At 40.0% G+C, this 19834-nt stretch overlaps 1 protein-coding gene and 1 long non-coding RNA gene across 3 annotated transcripts in view; one reads left to right on the forward strand and one right to left on the reverse strand.

Moving 5' to 3' along the window:
- Positions 1-19834, reverse strand: part of cdk19 (cyclin dependent kinase 19) — an 83752-nt gene that overhangs the window by 48157 nt on the left and 15761 nt on the right. The window lies entirely within an intron of this gene.
- On the forward strand, positions 4872-9318 carry LOC146652955 (uncharacterized). 2 transcript variants are annotated; one of them, XR_014907647.1, is made up of 5 exons: positions 4872-5193; positions 5892-5957; positions 6308-6463; positions 6911-7003; positions 7301-9318. It is a non-coding gene; the product is annotated as an uncharacterized LOC146652955 (long non-coding RNA). The 2 variants fall into 2 exon arrangements; XR_014907648.1 differs by lacking the exon at positions 4872-5193 and adding an exon at positions 5207-5349.

The raw sequence follows: 19834 nt of genomic DNA on the forward strand, positions 1-19834 counted from the left end.
AGTAAATGGGAAAAAGAGGGATAAGATAAGATAAGATAAGATAACCTTTATTAGTCCCACACGTGGGAAATTTGTTTTGTCACAGCAGGAAGTGGACAGTGCAAAAGTTATGAGGCAAAAATTAGAATACAATAAGAATAAATACAGTACACAACTGTACAGAATAGAATAAAATAAAATACTATATACAGTAGAATAAAATAAAATAAATATACAATAAGATAAAAATAGAATACAAATACAAATACTATATACAACTGAGTAAAAATACAACGATGACAGAAAGGATTATTGCACTTAGTATTATTGCATATGTATGGATGTGTGTGCTTGATCAGTTAAAGTCTTTATTATGGAGTCTGACAGCAGTGGGGAGGAAAGACCTGCGAAATCTCTCCGTCCCACACCGTGGGTGCCGCAGTCTCCCACTGAAGGAGCTGCTCAGTGCTGTCACAGTCTGCTGCATGGGGTGGGAGATGTTGTCCATCAGGGATGACAGCTTAGCCGCCGTTCTCCTGTCACTCACCACCTCCACTGGGTCCAGAGGGCATCCTAGAACAGAGCTGGCCCTTCGGATCACCCTGTTCAGTCTCTTCCTGTCCCCAGCAGAGATGCTGCCGCCCCAGCAGACCACGCCATAAAAGATAGCAGAAGCCACAACAGAGTCATAGAATTTCTTCAGGAGTGGGCCCTCCACTCCAAACGACCTGAGTCTCCGCAGCAGGTACAGCCTGCTCTGCCCTTTCCTGTAGAGGGCGTCTGAGTTATGAGTCCAGTCCAGTCTATTGTTCAGATGAACACCAAGGTACCTGTAGCTGTCCACAGCCTCAATGTCCATACCTTGGATGTTCAGTGGTTGCAGTGGAGAATGCTTGTGCCTGCGGAAGTCTACCACCAGTTCCTTGGTTTTACTGGCGTTGATCTGGAGGTAGTTCAGCTGGCACCAGTCCACAAAGTCTTGGGTCAGACCTCTGTACTCCTTGTCGTCCCCATCAGTGATGAGGCCGACTATTGCAGAGTCATCAGAGAACTTCTGCAGGAAGCACTGGGTGGAATTGTGGGAGAAGTCTGCAGTGTAGATGGTGAAGAGGAACGGAGCCAGAACCGTTCCCTGTGGGGCCCCCGTACTGCAGACGACCCTGTCCGACACACAGCCCTGAGTCCTCACATACTGTGGTCGGTCGGTGAGGTAGTCCAGGATCCAGGTAGTGAGGTGATGGTCCACTCCAGAGTTCACCAGCTTGTCCTTTAGAACCGAGGGAAGAATGGTGTTGAAGGCACTGGAGAAATCAAAGAACATGATTCTCACAGTGCTTCCAGCGGTCTCCAGGTGAGCGAGGGAACGATGTAGGAGGTGAATGACGGCATCATCCGCTCCAATGCCAGGCTGGTAGGCAAACTGAAGTGGGTCCAGTGATGAGCTTATTAGGCGCCGAAGCTGAGCCAGGACCAACCGCTCCAGGGTCTTCATCAGGTGGGATGTCAGAGCCACCGGCCTGTAGCTGTTGAGGTCCTTGGAGCGTGAAGTCTTTGGCACTGGTACAACACAGGAGGTTTTCCAGAGCTGTGGGACTCTTCCCAACCTCAGGCTCAGGTTGAAGAGGTGCTCCATCACCCCACACAGTTGGTCCGCGCAGGACCTGACGACCCTCGAGCTGATGCCATCTGGACCCGCTGCCTTCTTGCCATTAATCCTCCTCAGTTCCCTCCTAACCTGGGTGGTTGAGAGAGACAGGCTGGAGCCTTGTGTTGAGTGTGTATTGGATGCTGTTGTTGGGGGTGGGGGGGAGTGAGCAGGGTGAATAGAGGAGGTGTGAAGTGTCTGAGGTGGAACAGCAGCAGTGGGGGTGGGTGAGTCTGCAGCCGATGTTGCAGACTGCCTCATGGCTGAGTCAAATCTGTTGAAGAAATGATTCAGTTCATTTGCCCATCTCACATCCCTCCCAGGCAGAGAGTTCTGCTGTTTGTGGCCCGAGATGGTTCTGAGGCCTCTCCAGACTTCACCAACGTTGTTTTGTTGAAGCTGGTTCTCCATCTTCTGCCTGTAGCTCTCCTTCCCATTCCTTATCAGTCCCCTCAGCTCTCTCTGCACCCTTTTCAACTCCTCTTTGTCTCTGGATTTGAAGGCCCTCCTCTTCTGCTTGAGGACGGTTTTAATTTCTGGGGTAATCCAAGGTTTGTTGTTGGAGAAACACCGTACAGTCCTGGTAGGTACAGTGTTATCCACACAGAATACACAGAACCAAAGATCTGACTGTTTGGCCTTCAAAGTGAAATAGGTCAAAGAAAAAAAAGCAAAACCCACTCAGTGGTTTCTAAATATGTGAAGCTAAACCAGATTTAGTCCACTTCGAACAAGCTCACCCGAGAACCAACTGGGTGCACGTCATTGAGCATCACATGACATTTTGAATTTCCATCTATTCTGCATCTGACGTCTAAGACAGGACATCTACCATTGTCAGCAGTGGGTTAGAATGAAACCATTGCTTTGTTTCTAGTGCAGCTGTTATTCAGTATCTGGGATCACATTTCTGTAAACCACTCATAGCTCTGTTCCAAGAAATCAACTTTTAGTTTCACATTTTACCTAAAAATGTGGTTGCATGATGGTGGCATGAGTGGTACTGCTGCCTCACAGTAAGAAGGTTTCTGGTTTGAATGTGGAACTGGTACTGTGCAGCTACACAGCACCAAGAAGTGCTTGTTACGGGTGACTGGTGACTGGTATTTGTACTTGGTAGGGAGCTGGAATGTTTGAATTCCTACTGCTAAACATTATTATGACTAATACTGACTGACACATTCTTTCGAAAGACTAAACTAGAATTAATCTGATAGATTTCACCTGACCTCGATGGTCTGTTTTGGCTACATCTCAGACTTCACATTAGCGTCTCAAAGTGCATAACACTGACAGAAGGTTTGGCGAGCAACAAAAGGCCACAAGAAAAGCAGTTGTGCCCTGGATCTTGCTGCTTGTGAGGACTGAATAACCACTTTTCTTGTGTGGCTGGCAGGCAATAGATCCACTTCAGGCTGCTTCGTGCCTGCCACTGGTTAGAGACAAACACTGCAACTCTGTCTACGGGGGGTGATGGGCCGGGCCTTCTCCCTCCACAAAGAACAAAAGTGGCGGCTACAGGCTGAGCCAGACGGCAGCAGAGCAGCAGCCATTTGGTGTTCTTACAGTATAAATACTACTGACTAGAGAGTAGGATGCAGCTGCACCTATAACTAATGATGCATCACATCAGAAGAATATTTCCTTACCACAACAACAGCTGTCCCTGTGCATGTATGCTCTGTGCTTTACCAGGTTTTATTTCTTTAGATGAATCTTAATCATGAAAGAAAAGCCACCCCTTTCGAGGACAGCAGGACACCAGCACTCATTTTGCCCCTAGCAACCATCAGCTACCAACACCCTGTACAAATACAACTAAAGTATGTTCCTGTTTGCACAGCGATTGCCAGGACTGGCCGACGTGGGCCAGAAAACACACAAGCCCGTCTCATCAATAAGGCAGTCAGAGATTATAAAAGCCCATAATATTATATTTCTACCCTTCAGCCACTTTATTACTGTGGAATGTTCTTGGAGTAGATCATTATTACTGCGTGAACGATTGCACACTTATCTAAACATGAAGGAAGGCTAACGAAAACAAAATAACATCCTTCAGTTATATTATCTGGCGTCTGTGTGCCCACAAGTGCTGCTATGCCAGAAGGGAACGTTTATGAGGGCAGGACATTTAGCTAAACAAAAGCCATTGTGACCCAACAGGGGAAACAGCTCGTTTTATGGAAATAATAAAATCCAGGAACAATGTTTCAATTCATGAAGGTCAAACATAATGAAGGGAACAGATGTGAAACAGCAGGTGGGTGAAAATAAATAAGCCATGACAGATTTTGGCGCACTTTGATAAAAATTGGAACAAAAAAAAGAAATTATTTCATATTTTAACAGAACCATACTTGGCCGTTACTTATTCAGTTTTTGCTATGTTTTGCTCATCCACCAACAACTGTTCACTGGCTACTTACTTTGTAAGTATTTGGTAATAGACTACAAAGAAACTCAGTCATAACATCATAATATAAAAAGACTGTCAGAGCTGTTTACACCTCCCCATTTCTCCAGTTCCTAAGATAATGACTATGAGAACAGATTATAATTAAAAGACAATCTGGCTAAGTGAACACAAATCATCTTATTTGCTGAGATGCTATTATCTGTCAACAAGAGAAAACATAACACATTTGACTCAACAAATAAAATTTAATATCAGAAGTGTATCCTGTGCTGGATTCATTTGGGGGTTCCTAAAGTTTACGCTCAGCTTCCTGACCATACTTAAAGTGCCAACAGACTCGGCCAACCAATGATGCTGTACCACACTGCCCAGATCTATCATGTTTTTGGCTTTCTTTGTCACCTGTGACAAGAAGGCTTTCCACAGAGAGCCCTTAGTAATGTCACAGAGAGGTGACATACCATACCATAATCAGAACTTCATTTACCCAGTAGATTTAACACCCTTTGTTTTTGTTTTTTTAACTTGGCCTTTTCAGCTTTATTTGATAGGGACAGTAGAGACTGACAGGAAACCAGGGGGAAGACATGCAGCAAAAGGCCGCGAGTCGATTCAAACCCAGGCCAGCCGACCATAAACCAATGCGGCATATGGTCACCTGGTCATCCCACTGAGCTAAACCAGTGCCCTGTAATACCCATTGTTAATAGAATAGGCTAGTTCGGCGCCCAGCGTGAGCTAATGATTCTATAGCCTTCACATGTGATCCTTTAAGGTGAAAAACTTGAGTACCTACACTCAAAAAAATGAATGAGGTGGATTGTTCAGTGTATATTAATTATTTATTTTCATTTTACTTAAAATATATGTTTTTGTTAAGTTAACATATGTTTTTCTAATCAAGTCTACGTAATTGTGTCTATTATTCAACGTACATAATACTAATGTGTTACTTGATCGCATAACATTTAAGTTAAGTCAATTAGGATCGATATACCTTGTATATCCACAAGGTGGCAGTAATGCAAAAACAGTTGTAATGAAACCGCGCAGAACAAGAAGGTTTCACGGCTTGTGCCTGCTCATGCGCAAGACTTCAAATTTAACTGAAAAAGGCTGTTTTGGCGCCAAGCTGCTGTTTCTTTGAGAGGTAAGACCACTTTTTTCTTTGACTATGTTGTGTAGTATCTATATGTCCAGCATGGTTATATTTTGCGTTTGTCTTACAAGACATGTTATATCGTTTGCGTGTGCTTGTTTTACATTAGTTTTACTGGGTCCTGGACATGCTTATTTTGTGGACTGTGTAAGAAACATTTTTATTGTTTTTTGTTTTATTAAGGGATTAGCTACAGGGGTTCATGGGGTTATTCTTTCAAGGGGTTATTTTTCCATTTGCTTTCTTGGGATTCCTTTTCTGTAATCCGAGAGTCGGAAATATCGAATAGGATAGCAAGGATAGCATAAAGTGACATTTAAAATCCAAAAAGTCAAGGGCGAAAGCCACTGTGACACCATTGTTCTGCTCTATCAGTAATCTGTATTATGTAAAAATGTTCTGTAAATACAGCATGTTTCCTAGCGGAGTTATACATATCAATGTAGTTATAAATTACAGTTTGTGAAAGTACACACTTAATTTTTTTAATAAAATTATTCAAGACATATGAGTGGACAGACAATGGAGGTCGACAGACCTGGTGATAATTGCTTCTATAGAAAGTTAGCACACGGCAGTGTCAATCTCTTGCTTTTCTTCTGAGTAGTATTTTATTTAGTTGTAATTCAAACAATAATTTGCTTCTTGAAATTAAGGAATTAATTTTTTTTTTTCTTTATAAATCTCAGATCCTGCCTTTACCTGCTCCCTCCTATACTGATGTGGTGTATGTGGTATTGCTGAGCTTGTATGTGGTATGTGAACTGTTATACTTTTAAAAACAAAACTGTTTTATAAGTTAAGTTTTCTTTTGTGACCCATCCCATGCCCCTGTTATTTCTTCTCCACATCTGAACCATGGTAAAGGTTGCAGTTCAAGGGCCTGAGGCATGAAATTCTTTTCAGATCAGCTGTGATCAATATTTTTTGGAACTTGATAAATAACAATAAAAGCTGTAATGGCTCCATTAGCATTTTGTGTAAATGTTTGTGTTAAAATTATAGCTTTAATGAGGTCTTACTACATTAGTTTTAGTTTGTATATGTGTACATATAGTATGTATATTTACAGTACAGTATGTTGTGTTTGTTGACATATTTTCAGGTGGAAGCAGAATATGTGAGGATTACTACTGCTGCACATGTTCCAAGGCTTTTTACACAACTTGACCAATACACTGACCAGCTCATAAAAGTCTTCAAGAAAAAAGGAGGCGTTGCAGGGAAGAAAATTAGACAAACTTTGGCCCCAGCCACACAGGTGCGTTATTCTGTTGGTAGCAAAATATTATGGCTAATAAGATCATTTTCAAATTTAAACAGCTAGTGTATGGTAGCTGCACAGTGCACTTACATTTATATTAAGCAAGACAAAGTTTGGTACTCAAAACGTTGGAAAATTTAAATTACCTAAACATATGTAAAATCTGATCCCTTGATTTAGGTTAAACCAGAAGTGAATGTTTTTATGTTATGTTTTGAATGCAAAAAAGATGATGTATTAGTTTGTCTTTACCTCCATTATGGACATATATAATGTGGTGGAAACCCTGCCCAACAGGTTAACTATTCATGTCCATGTGATGATTAGTTGGTCTTGTGTACATGTCTATCTGTGCAGTGGATATGTCATTCATTTTGCGTATAACGTGAGTTTCTGTCATCCTAAAGTATATCTGTTTTCCTGTATCTCTGCCACTCTCTACAGAAGGAAACCATTGAAAAGGGGAGGGAGTGTGTCCTCAGGGCACTACCTTTTTACCTGAATGAAGACCCAAGCATCCTCTTCAAAGAATAATTGGTTGGTAATTTTAGTTTAGTTTTTTATCTGTATTAAACCAAATTTTGAATAACTAATGTTGTTGCATGTTGTAATGTTGTTGTTGTTGTAATTTGCATGGAACCTGTTTAAATGTTTTGGGAAATCTTCTTGTATACCCAAACTATTTATATTTATCGTTGAATCTGTAGTCTAAAATAGTGGCGCACTGGGGTGCATGTTCCTAATATTGTGTTTACGTCATTAAAGGGTAGCTTTGGCCCTTTTTCTTTCTTTTTTTAAAACTGGATGCCATTTTTCTATGTTTTTGTGTCTAAGCTACAGCTGTTCAGAGGGAGCTGGAACAAATTACCCTTGCTATCTTTACCATCGAAAGAGCTGATGCCAGCACTCCTCCAGCCGATGTGGGTGTAAGCGCCAGACGTCTGCTTTATATTTTTATTTACGATTGAGTTCATGTTTGTTTTATAATTCATAGATTCATTACATAAGTCATCTTTTCAGGATTAATAAATGTGAAAATATATGTGTTTACATAAAGTAATTTTAAGTCACTGTTTTGGGATTGGAACCTAAAAGGGGGTACCTCTCACTTTAATTATGTAAGTGCAATAGTAGCATGAAACCCTGTGTGAGAGGGAAGGGGAGGAGCATGGACAGAGAGGTTAGGAGTCTCACGGTTTTCTGACCGTGTGCACAGCTAGTTCTGGATAACTGCTATTTTTTGGAACTTTCATGCTTTTTAGGAAGGAGTTCATTGTTACATCTTCCGTTTGTAATAAATAAACAGTCTTCAAATCATAATGCAACTGGAAGCATTTCTTTTGGAAACCAGGAACACGCGTCAGCCATAGACTCTTCTTTTTTGAACTTGGTTTATTGGAAATTACCCTACAGTGGGTATAACCATCTAGTGTGTCCTGCATGACCTGGAAGACCTGGCCTCTGCATGTGCACTCTTAATGGGTGGGATATATGCACTGAATCTCAGTTAACCTCAAGACTGAAAGCTAAGAGACAATCAAAAGTATTGAGATTTAAAGGATTTAATTGAGAGATGATACTGCACCAGAAATGTTGAAGGGTGGTGTGTATATTAGCGTTCAAGGCATATTGTTATGAGGTGGAAATATGTTCATATTCAGTTTGTGTTACATTGTGTGCATTGTAAAGGTAATTGCAATACATACTAAAATTAAGGGTAAGTTAGGAGGTTGATCTGATATCCTCGTGTTGGTGTTGTTCCCAGATCATCATACTAAATGTTGTTCCAGGATCAACATTGCAAGTGACCAATCAGAATGTTGTGACGTCATACTTTTGCGACTTCGGGAAAAACCGGCGTAAAACAAAAAACTGTACTTAAGCTGCGTGAAACCGCCTCTGTCCGCCGATCAACTGACCCTAACCCTAACCGTAACCCTTTAATAAACAGTAAGCAGAATTGATATTGTCCTTGCAACATTGGAATTTCATAAATGCACGAATGGCTTGGAATAGAATAACGTCACAACAATGTGATTGGTCACTTGCAATGTTGAACCTGGAACAACATTTTCATGATGGTCTGGGAACAACACCAACACGAGGATATCAGATCATCCAAGTTGGGAATGCAGGATGAATGTATATTTTGTGGACTTTTAAAGACGAACAATTGTTTCCATGTTAAAATGTTTCCATCTGAAGTTTTTTGCCCAAACACTGGTAAAATAAATGTTGACAGTGGCAAGTGTTAAATGGTTACTGCTGTGCTGTTGCAAAAAAACTGAACGCTGACAAGCTGTTTTATTGTTAGACCATAATGTTGGCATGTTTTGTTAAAGTTTTATTTGGGATGGTGACGTAATTTTCTTTGATTGCTAATATCAGTGGACTATTTATTATTATTATTATTATTATTATTATTATTATTATTATTGTTGTTACATTTTTTTTTTTTTAAATTGTGGCTGTTGAGGTGGACACTTCACTTTGCATTGTTAAAGGAAAGCACTTCATTGGCATTGTGTTACTGGACTGACCCTAAGCAATCATTGCAAATAGCAACTTTGCTATCCATTTTAGACACTAAAAGAAAAAAACACTCACAGACCTTACTAGCATCACATGTGCATAACTCAAGTGTCATCTTATCAATGTGTTATGTGATCTTCAATGCGTTTTTTTTTCTTCTATTTCTGGTAGATACAGACATTTAATTTAAAGTCTTGATGTTGCATCTGTCTACATACTGTTAATTACTAACCCTAATGAGCTGTTGTGTTTTATTTTGGACTGGGTTTACACAAATGCTCACTGAATGTGTTGGCAATAAAATAAATTTAAAAAAATAAGTTGGATGTACTTAATTCATTTGTGTGGAACCTGTTGACAAAATAGATTTATGTAAAACTAATTAATAAAGCACAAGGTGGCTGAAAATATAATATTTGAATTAATCTAACTTAAATTTAACATTTTACTGCCACAAATAAGAAATGTGTTGAAGTAACTAATCTAAACTATCTAACCTGAAAATATATCATCTATGTTCATACAACATAACTTGATTTAGTTAGTCTTAAATATGTCTTGTTAATCTTAAGTAGTTTTTTTAAATTAGATGAACTAAAGATTTTTGCTTTAAACTAACATAATTCAATTTCGTGGAACCTGTTGACAAAATAATTTTAATTAAAGTCAACGTTTCATTTTTTTGAGTGTACACTGTAAAATGTAATATTGTGTTTAATTAAAAATATTAAATAGGCTGAACTCAGTTTTTATCAATTTGTTATTAGAACTCGATTTAAATAAGTTACCAGTACTTTTGATGCAAAAAACGGTGATAAACTCAATTTATTTGAGTTGTCTTAACTTAGAAAAACTAAGTATGATGGAAGTTTTGCTTCTCAGTGCGGAAGGATGAAAGATGTGTTTTGAAAATGCCACGTCACTACCGTCCTCCTCCCTCGCGGATCAGTCCGCATGTTCATGGTGCCAGCGTTTGTTATGGAACATGTTGAGCAAACCTGGAAAAGCTCAGCTCAGGATATTATTGTTGTCATTGCTGTGGATCTTTAGCTGATACACTGACTTGGTGAGTAAATGTTTACTCTTATTCAAACTGATTTTGTGGCTTCTCTTAGTTTAGCATCAGGTTTATAATCTTGCTAGCTAGTTAGTGTTAGCCTAGCATTGCTGCTGCGGCTGGGCTCATGTTACTTAAAAATTAACACCACAGCCTTAAAAACCTTACATAAAACTATGTCTGTGAAATTTTCTGTTGATTGTTTGAAATAAAAAAGGGAGATAAGAGCCCAGACAAAATTCTTCGGGAGGTGCAGCCGTTAGGGGTGGGGTAGGGTGTGGGGGGTGTTTTCAATCCATAGCCATAACTAACTAATTAACTATATATATATGCAACGATATTCGTATCGATATTGAACCGTTCGATACAGTGCTTTCGGTTCGGTACGCATATGTATCGAACAATACAAAATTTGTAATTTATTTTATCAACTTTCCTTCTGACGATGCTGTCTGTGTTGAGCGCTCAGTGAATCTGCGTTCGACTACTCCGCCTAGGGTCGACAGTGCAGCCTAGGCGGAGTAGTCCAACGCAGATCCACTGAGCGCTCAACACAGACAGCATCGTCAGAAGGAAGAGCGCAGGGCAAGCTAGCGAGACAGAAGTTAAGCTCTCCTTGCAACATGGACCTTCCCCACCCTCATTCAGATCTGGTGTTTGGAATTATTTTGGTTTTCATGTGACGTATGACCCTGAAGGTAAGTGAGTCATGGACTAAAGTAAAACAGTATGTTGGATGTGCCATGCAATGCTCAATTACATGGGTGGGAACTAGTGTGTTAGCGCAGTTAGCTCGTTAACGTGTTGGCCGTCTAGCCCCATGCACGGGGCGATCGGCGGTAGCTCGTTAACGGAGATTTGCCGTGTTGTGGCGTTAAGGTCATTTCAACGAGATTAACCTGAAAGCACTAGTGGGAACACAACGAATATGACTGCACATTTACACCGACATCATCCTAGTACAAAGACAAGTGGAAGCAGAAAAAAAACAAGCAAGCATGCTACTAACTTTAGCCGAGTCATTTAGACAGCTGATAAGATAAGATAACCTTTATTAGTCCCACACGTGGGAAATTTGTTTTGTCACAGCAGGAAGTGGACAGTGCAAAAGTTATGAGGCAAAAATTAGAATACAATAAGAATAAATACAGTACACAACTGTACAGAATAGAATAAAATAAAATACTATATACAGTAGAATAAAATAAAATAAATATACAATAAGATAAAAATAGAATACAAATACAAATACAAATACTATATACAACTGAGTAAAAATACAACGATGACAGAAAGGATTATTGCACATGATTCTCCTTATATGTTTAATATGCTGCTGAGAATATAGCCCAGAAGAAGCGTATAGTATAGCTTTTATTTTGGAAAGAGACATTTCTCTGTAATAAACTCTCTTTTCCAAAGATGAGTGATTCCTCAATCAGATACAGGGCTTGCAATATCGCTAGCCCAACGTCCCGGGGCTAGCGATTTTTTCAGTCGGGCTACCAAAATCTATCTCTGCCCTGCCCGTCGGGCTATTGTAGGAAGGAAAAATATATGTCAATGCTTTTGCATTCTTTCGGAAATGTAGCTGGGTAATTATGTCATTGGCATCGGTGAGCCACTGTCAATATGTGACATATTGAAATCGCGTTTGAATTTGCGCTTGTTTTTTTGCTTTCACTTTGCAATCGCGCGAACTGTGTATAGAGAGCGACAGCACTGATCTGTGAGTGATGATAATTTGCGCACCAATTCCTCTGACATCGTCTTATTAATTGTTAGCTTACTATGCAAACATGACAAGTGAAATCTCCCGCAGCTTAAACATGTGAGAGGTTGATCGCACAGAGAATCGGTGAGCTTATGTGAGTGCGTGTGTAAAAGCAGCAGGATATATATTTGACTACGATGACCTGGATGACTGAGAACCTTCACAGACAGATATATATTTTAGTTCTGCTGAGCCAAATAAGACAGGTCAGGGTGAAGAAGTGACAGCCAAAGAAAAGCTTACCACAAAACGGAAAAGTTATGACAAATCAGACTATAAGGCAAAAAGAAAGTGCAGCTTTATGGTTTCATGGACAAAAGAATTTCTGTGGCTGCAATATGACGAGCTAAATAACCAGGGCTGCACATAAGTGGTCCGCAGGTGCGTATTCGCTGTCAAAATAAAAAACACGCACAAGGGTTAGGGTTAAATTTAAAAACTGTACTTTTGAGTTAAAATATATATTTATAATTTTAATAAATGACAAATTAAAAAGGCATGAACATTTTTTTGTATCGAAAAAATATCGAACCGTGACACCAAAGTATCGAACCGAACCGAACCGTGAATTTTGTGTATCGTTGCACCCCTAGTATTTATGAAGACGATTTGTAAGACTGGTAAACTTACCTTTGTTTGTATGATGGTCTTTCGTTCTACACGGTGCATTTCAAGGTCCTGTACCCATCCGTCGGTAAACTGTACCTGGGCTTGTTGCAGTGACCTGAAGTTACTAAACTTCATGAGTGTATGCACTCACTCCAAGAACCGTATAATTATAAATATGAGCGTGCTGAAAGTTGGGCAGCACGCTAACGTATTTTGTCCCTCTGTGTGCTCGTAAGGGTCTGACCCTTTCACTCCTTTGATTTTTTTCCTCGTATCTTTTCTTTGCCTTTTCATCGAGTCTGTCTTTGTACAGTCCGGCATTGTTCTCCTTCGTTTTGTACATACCTTTTTTGGGGGGCAAAGAAAAACCAAGAAGGTATTGGAACCGGAGAATGAACGTTTTGCGGTGCTGCAAATGCTTGCATTTGATGCGGTACTTGGATTGTTTTGCCACGAGTTCCCGGCATGCAATGCGCGAAAGTCATGTGGTCTGTCAATCTCTATCATACCATTCACGGTAATACCGGTGTAATTTTGGGCAACAATAGGAAAATGAAATATCGCGATAGAATATGGGTAAAACACGCATGCGCAGTGCCTATGTTTACATACGCACATGGCGGCGACGCAGAATGAGAAGAGCGAAAGCAGATCGCTAAATGGAACGGATGAACCAGAATTGGTTTGTAAAAATGCTGCAACTTCAGTGGTGTGGAGCTGGTTTAGCTTTCGTCCGTCAGATACACAACAAAGCACTATTTTTGGTAGAGCATGCTAGCGTGCCGTCGTTATTACCGTGTTGTTTGGAAAATACAGCACACTTAAAATCAATCCTTTGATTTTTCTGAAAATCGACAGTGCCCCTTATAATCCTGTGTGCCTTATGTATGAATTCTGGTTGTGTTTACTGACCTGGAAACGATTTTATGTGGTACACGGCGCTCGAAAATCTGTCAAATGTTTTAGTACGACTTTGCTAAGCCAACCCACATCCACTGCCACTGTACTTAAGGGAAGTTAAAGACTTTCTTCTGCACTTACATTTGGATCGCCTCGATCCATGATAGTCATTCAGGAAGTAATGCCTCGACTGGAAACAAGCCATCCTTAAAATAATACAACATTCCAGCTCATGTGTTGGAATGCAAAACAAATGTGTTGTTTAAATTAGAGACTGCACTTGTGACAGAACAATAAATATATTTTATTTTGATCATATAAGTAAGTACAAAACAAACTTGAGGTAGGCCTAAACTTATTTTCAGAATAATTACATCTGAGACTTTCATTGTAAGATTATAACAGTGATGGCAATATAATTGATGGTTGTTCAGCAGAACAGTGCCCAGTATGTTGGCTGTTATACTTTGTTGTGTTTGAAAATAAAAGTTGGGCTCATTTTAACATCATTACAAAAAGTGTTGTTAATTATTTTTAATCATATTCAGGTTACCACAAATTGTCATCTTAAGTAAGCTTTACTTAGTTTTTTTGAGGCAACGAGTTTCCTTAATTTTGAGTTCTGGGAACTACGGTAATTAGATTTTACAGTGTACCTAATGCCTAACATTGGCAAAACACTTTGTTTCAACAGTGTTTTTTAAGAAAAAAAAATGGAACAGGAACTTAAATTTTTTGCAGAGGTTTTTTGCACCCTTTACCTGTAGGGTTCTCACCGACTCTGCAATGGTTTCTATAATTTGACCTAAACGGCTGGATTGGTTAAAGCTTGCCTGCTTACAATCCACGTGTTCCTGATTCTCAGCAATGATTTAAGTAAATACATCTGCCCACCCCCCAAAAATTATGCCTCCAAAATATAAAAATAAGAACCTGCCACTATTTGTTAGGCAAATACAACCTAAAACATCAGATACAGTTTAGATTCAGTTTCATATATTTTTTGACGCAAGACAAAACTTTTGTATTACACTCCATATTCTGTAGTTAGCGAGTAGTTTATTATGTTCACCTAACTGACATCACAAAATGAAATGTCAGAAAAAATACATCAAGAACTGCCAACTTGTTCTTAAAATAATGCTTAAAATATTAATTAGATATAAATTTCTCAGTGAGACATTTCTAGTAGTTTTGCATTATAATATTGTTCAAACAGTTCAAAACCAAACCTGACCCAACCCTGTTATGCACAGTCAAGAGAATGCGTGATAAGAGAATGGTTCTCTCAATAATAAAACAAACACAGCAGCCGACAGTCTGGAGTTCACTGCTGCATGCAAAAAGAGAAGTTCCTGTTTTTCATTCTACCTGCACTCCCTCCGTCCATAAACCCCACCGTATTGAATTCAACGTACACAGGCGAGATCATCTCTGACAGCCAACCAGCAGATTTACCCAGGTTGCCCAAGCATTATCTAAACACAGACTGTTTATGTCACACAGGTTTAAAGCTGTAGAACCTTAGTGCCATGTTATGCAACCTGCGGCCTGTGTAGAGCTGAGTGTAGGAACTCGACGCTTAAGGAAAAGAACCAGCATGGACTAAAAATTGCAGGTTTCACTTTCTTGATCTACATCAGAACCTGCTGTGCTTACTCCTTCAAATATTGATTTCCTGAAGGTTTTCATCATCACCTAAATGGATTATTTTTGACTTTCACCTCACCATCCAGAATAGAAACAGAAAGCAGACTTGGCATTCATGATAAGTAGTGGACATATCCGGAAACAGTCTCTGAGACAAAAGGCCAGACTGTAGAACCGGTTTCTTAGGAGAACGTATTTATTTATTTAGTAAATATTGTTTCTTCACGATGGAGCTGATCTTTATCTGATGTTTCTTTCTGATGCAAGCATTTTATTTCTTAGCAAGAACATATAGTTTTATTAATCTTATAGCATTTAGGCTATAAACATTTCTCTTCATTATAAACACTGTCAATGTTGTTAGTTAACATGTACTCGTTATCTCATGTGGATTAGCTAGCTGTGACAGTATGCCCCTTCCAGCATTAGCTCAGAAAGTGTTTACAATTAAACTAACAGTATATAAATAAGAAACTTTATGTCCTACTCCATAGGGCTGGGCCATATTATACCGTTCACGGTAATACCGGTATAATGTTAGGCAATGATAGGAAAATGAAATATCGCGATAGAATATGAGTAAAACGCGCATGCGCAGTGCCTTTGTTTTCATACGCACATGGCCGATTGTTGAGTGAAACAGATGAACCAGAATTGGTTTGTAAAAATGGTGCAACTTCAGTGATGTGGAACTGGTTTGGGGTTTGTCCGTCAGATACACGGGAAAGCACATTTTTTTGCAGAACATGGAAGCGGCCGTCGTTATTGTCGTATTTGTCGGACTAAGATGCTCTTAAATCTGGGAGTAATCTGGGTCCTAAACTCCGTATACTTCAAGTCAAACGAACACTGCAGCATCACTGAGCGTTAAAAACTGTCTAAATTCTTTCATCTTTAATAAAACGATCAGCATTGCTGCTTTACCAGGTGTAACTATGAAGTTTAACTTCCAGGCATCCATTAAAACAAAATTTATTACATTTAACAGACTTAGAAGTTAGCAGGAAGCTAGCGGAAGTTAGCTCGCTAGTTTCGCTAGTTACCTAAGCATGATATAGCATGTTCTGACTGAGAGATTTCTGAAAAAAATCAAACGTACAGCTCTGCTATCACTTCCAACATAAATGAAGACAGGAAACTAAACAGCAGTGACGTTTGTAGGGTTACTGAAGTTGGTCTAGCTGGTATATAATGATGTGCGACGTAATCGCTAGCGACACAGCTATGTTAGCATAACATAAACGGTGAAGCTGGAGGATGAACACTAACACTTTTCCACTTATAAAAGTTAACGTGAAGGTTCCTGATAGTTGGAGACAAATGCAATCGCATGGCAGGATGCTGTAAACGGACCAAACTTCAGTCAGGAGAACAACTGAGATAATCCATCCACAATACGAGGTTAGTCATTAATATACTGCAACAACATGGGAATAGAGCAGCTGCCAGAGAATTCAACATTAATGAATCAATGGTACAGAAGTGGAGGAAGCAAGAAGAATGAGTTTAATAAAGTTTGATTTATGTGACTGCTTTGTTTCGCTTAATGTGCCTTATAATCCCGTGCACCTTATGGTCCGAAAAACACGTACTGCACACTGCAGTTTAATGTTGCAAAGCACCTCTTTTTAACTTCAGTGGATATTATACATGGTTATGCTCAGGATATGTCAGCCCATTTCTACTGGAAATGCCTTTTGGTTAAACTTTCAGCAAGGAATTTGCATTTGCACTGTTACATTTTTATAAAGCTTTAATGTACATAAAAACCAGCTTCTTGTTTAAGTGAAAATAAATGGAAGGTTGTCTTTTTGCGCTAGTAATGTTGTGGAGTTGTATTTTGTCTCGCATCAATTATATCGTCAGTTCTATCGTTATCGCAAATTTTCAAATATATATCGTGATAAATATTTTTGGCCATATCGCCCTGCTCTACTACTCCAGGGGAAGTAAGGGAAGTTCTAAACTAATAACTGAATCGGATATCGATCCAATCCAAACTGGCAAAGTTGGATCCTATATGTACAGTCAATTAATTCAGTTCCTTTGTACGGTAATGGTAAGTAAATTCACCCTCTGTAACATTAGGACATAATAAAACCGGCTCTAGTTCTTACCAAAATAAACAGAACCTGTGATGAACAACAAAACATATATTACACATGACAAATACCACCAATTATTGCCGTTTCATGAGCTTTGCACAGTCCAGCACTCGGGTGACTTTTCTGGGATGACTACTTTTGAGAAGATTGGTAATTGTCTTGAGTGTTTTTGATGTGTGAATGATCTTTCTCAGTGCAGAATGATGGACTTCCTGTTGTTTGGGAATGGCTTTATAATGCTTCCAAGAATGATGCACAACAACAGCTGCATCATGTCTGTCTTTCCTGCTTCCAATCGTATTAGCACACACCTGAATTCTCCAAAACTGCAAACTGCTAAAACTTCTGCTTTTATATAGGCGCTCATGCGGAGATTCAGTTAATCAAGTGCATTTGATTAACAGAACATGGTTGCTTTTATTTTCTTAATTCCTGTGGAAGCAGTAAGGGTGTTCTACTTCTGCATTTTGTCTTAATTTCTGTCCATCTATCCATTTCCTTCCACTTATCTGGGGCAGGTCACTGGGGCAGCAGACTTACCAGGGAAGAATTTTTGTTAAACACAAAATTACACCATGTAATCTGCCACGTTCAGTTGTTCATCTGAGGTTATAGGTACCTAATTTTAATAATGTCATGATCTGTAAAACCTTTGAATTGACAGAGGCTGTACTGTATACCGTTTATACCACACAGCAACAGAAGCACACCAGCTGCTATCATAGCACAGAGAGCACGAACAGCTGTAAGATGTTTCACTCTAGCTATATAAACTTTACAATAGAGAATATTTTTAATCTGATTTACAAATGAGCTAAAATGTCACAGTGGATTTCAAACGAAGCAAACCTAACTGTATAATATTTTTCTGAGGATAAATTCAACCAGTCGAAACAATCCAATCCAAAACTTTACATCGACATGAAAAGACCAAAAAGATCATGCTCATTATTGCTCCAAAACCAAAAACATTTTGCAGCTAAGCCAAGCTCTCTCCTCCCTTCCTGTCTCAATTCAACTTCATGCAGCGTGCTAGTTAATGAAGTGCACCGTTTGCTAAACCAAGCGAGGTGGTGGGTTGGAAGGCACAAAGACCCCTTTGTTCTGCTGGGAAACTCTCAAATATTTTAAGCAAGACAAATTTATGGTGCAACATTTAGTAGACAAGTGATGTGAGGCTTGTCCTGCTGAGAAATAAATGTAACTTACATCCTACTACTTACAGTCTACAGTCTAACATCTACCTACGTTAGACCATATGACTGCACTATTATTCAGATAACCACAAAAAATAAATACATAAGATCTGATCAAACTTGTGGACAACTCAATATAAATCTTCTGGTAAGAAGGTTGTTTCAATACATTTTGTTGCATGGCTTAAAAAAGGCTTGATAACAAACAGAAACTGTGTGCATTAGCATTATTCTGTGAACCTTCTGACATACTAACAATTTAATAACATTAACATAAGTGTAGAAAACGATAATTGACAGGTTTGTATACTTTTGGGGTACTTGAATGCCAGAGAATTCAAGAAAGAGCTACACTCACTTCTGTACAGAGTGAATGTGACACTACGCTCCATACAACAATGCTGCTGATTGAGTTTCACTGTGCTCTTAATGTTTTTCCCACTGTTTAGTGTTAAGCAGAGGAACCTCCCCACTAAACCCTTGATTATACCCCTTTGCAGACACAAACAGCTAGAGAACTAACAGCCAAGCAATCATTTCTGTTATACTTCCTATTATACCCTTTGAACTTTAAGTCTACTGCCTGGTAAAAAGTATTGTCAATGTTGTTGTATTACAGAGCAAAAAATGCAAAGATGGAAAAATGATTGGTATGATGTACACAAAGTTAAACAAAAACTGTTAAGAGAATTCTGTTGGAAAAATAGACACTCACCAGCCACTTTATTAGGTATGCCTCTTCAACTGGTAGTTAACACAACTATCTAATCATCCCATTGCAGCAGCTCGGTGCATGTGGACATAATGAAGAAGACCTGCTTAAGTTCAAATTGAGCGTGAGGGAAGAAAACAAGGAGCATGAGTCCAGAGCATTTCATAAACAAGAAAACAGTTCAACACAGAACCAGATCCATCACGAATCCACAAGAAAGTTCAGGGGGCGGACCATGCGGACGGCAGCGGCGGCGACGATGAAACAATTCTGGGGGCCGACCGCGCGGACGGCAACGGTAGAGGCACCGGTGGATCAAATCCGGGGAGTGGCCATGCAGAAGGCAGTGGCGAAGGTGACAGAACAGGTCCGGAGGCCGGCCACGTGGAAGGCAGTGGCGGCAGTGGCAGCGCAGGTCCGGAGACCGGCCACGCCAAAGGCTGTGGCAGCGACGGCCTCGTTCAGGGTGCCGCCCTCTACGCTGATGACGTCCGACCAAAGGCCTGGAAAGTGGCCGGCGACACTGAGGTGGCAGTTGGGGACCTGAGGACGGCGTGGCCCCTGCAGCACCAGGCGAGGCAGAGGCTGGGCCAGATGAGGTAGAGACAGAAGCTGAAGCAGAGGCTGCACCAGGCAAAGCTGAAGCTGATGCAGGTGAGGCTGATGCGGAGGCTGGGCCAGGCGAGGCAGAAGCTGATGTGGAGGCTGGACCAGGCGACGCTGAAGCTGATGAAACTGCTGCTGCAGGCGTGGATGAAACTGCTGCTGCAGGCGTGGATGAAACTGCTGCTGCAGGCGTGGATGTTGCAGGTGGTGGAGCAGCTGGTGGCTGG

The sequence above is a fragment of the Rhamphochromis longiceps genome, linkage group LG15 (assembly GCF_057381845.1).
Source record: "Rhamphochromis longiceps isolate RC_006_pf linkage group LG15, R_longiceps_female_GT1.1, whole genome shotgun sequence".
Taxonomy (NCBI): domain Eukaryota; kingdom Metazoa; phylum Chordata; class Actinopteri; order Cichliformes; family Cichlidae; genus Rhamphochromis; species Rhamphochromis longiceps.